Source organism: Phalaenopsis equestris, unplaced genomic scaffold (genome assembly GCF_001263595.1).
Source record: "Phalaenopsis equestris unplaced genomic scaffold, ASM126359v1 Scaffold000055, whole genome shotgun sequence".
Lineage (NCBI taxonomy): Eukaryota > Viridiplantae > Streptophyta > Magnoliopsida > Asparagales > Orchidaceae > Phalaenopsis > Phalaenopsis equestris.
Genome location: NW_018164497.1, coordinates 567,239 through 567,964, shown reverse-complemented (window position 1 = coordinate 567,964; position 726 = coordinate 567,239).

The following is a 726-nucleotide window of genomic DNA, read 5'->3' as shown; positions in this document are numbered from 1 at the left end:
CCACCTACCACTCTCTTGCTTCTATAAATAGAGAGGGTGTGAGGCGTAGGAGAGCAAGAGAAGAGATATTAAGCTACCACAAAGAATGAGAGAATAACTAGAGAGTGAGGCTTAGGAGAGCAAAGGGAAGAGATATTAAGCTACCACAAAGGATGAGAGAATAGCTAGAGAGCTAGAGAGGAGGAGAGCATCTTGAGGCCTTGTATCAAGGTGTCGCTTGAGAGGGAGGTCATAGAAGAAAGATGAGGGCTCATCTCCATGTATAAGCTATGTATTCTCCATTTCTTTTACATTAGTGAACTATTTGATTGATTCCCTCCCGTGGACGTAGATCCAGTTGGATCGAACCACGTAAACGATCTGTGTTTGCTTGCGTTCTTTGCGTTTCATTTCTATGCCAGAAAGTTCATATCTCATAACAATTGGCGCCGTCTGTGGGAAGATCCATACTTCTTGGCTAGAGGTGTCCACGTAAAGGTGCTCGTGGCCAGCGACAAAGAAGAGGAGTTTGACATTCACGAACAGATCGCAGGCAGCTGAATCGCGACATATTCGATGAGCAGTGGAAGCTTTGATCGACTGGATTCGCACTGCAAGTTGTGCGGTTCGGCGAGATGGAGGAGGAACAGTCCGCGAGCGAGGGCCGAAAATTTGCGACAGGGCTGCCAGCAGAGGATTTCGGAGCAGGAGTTCGGTCTTGCGAGCAGCTCGGCCAGAGGGAAGAGG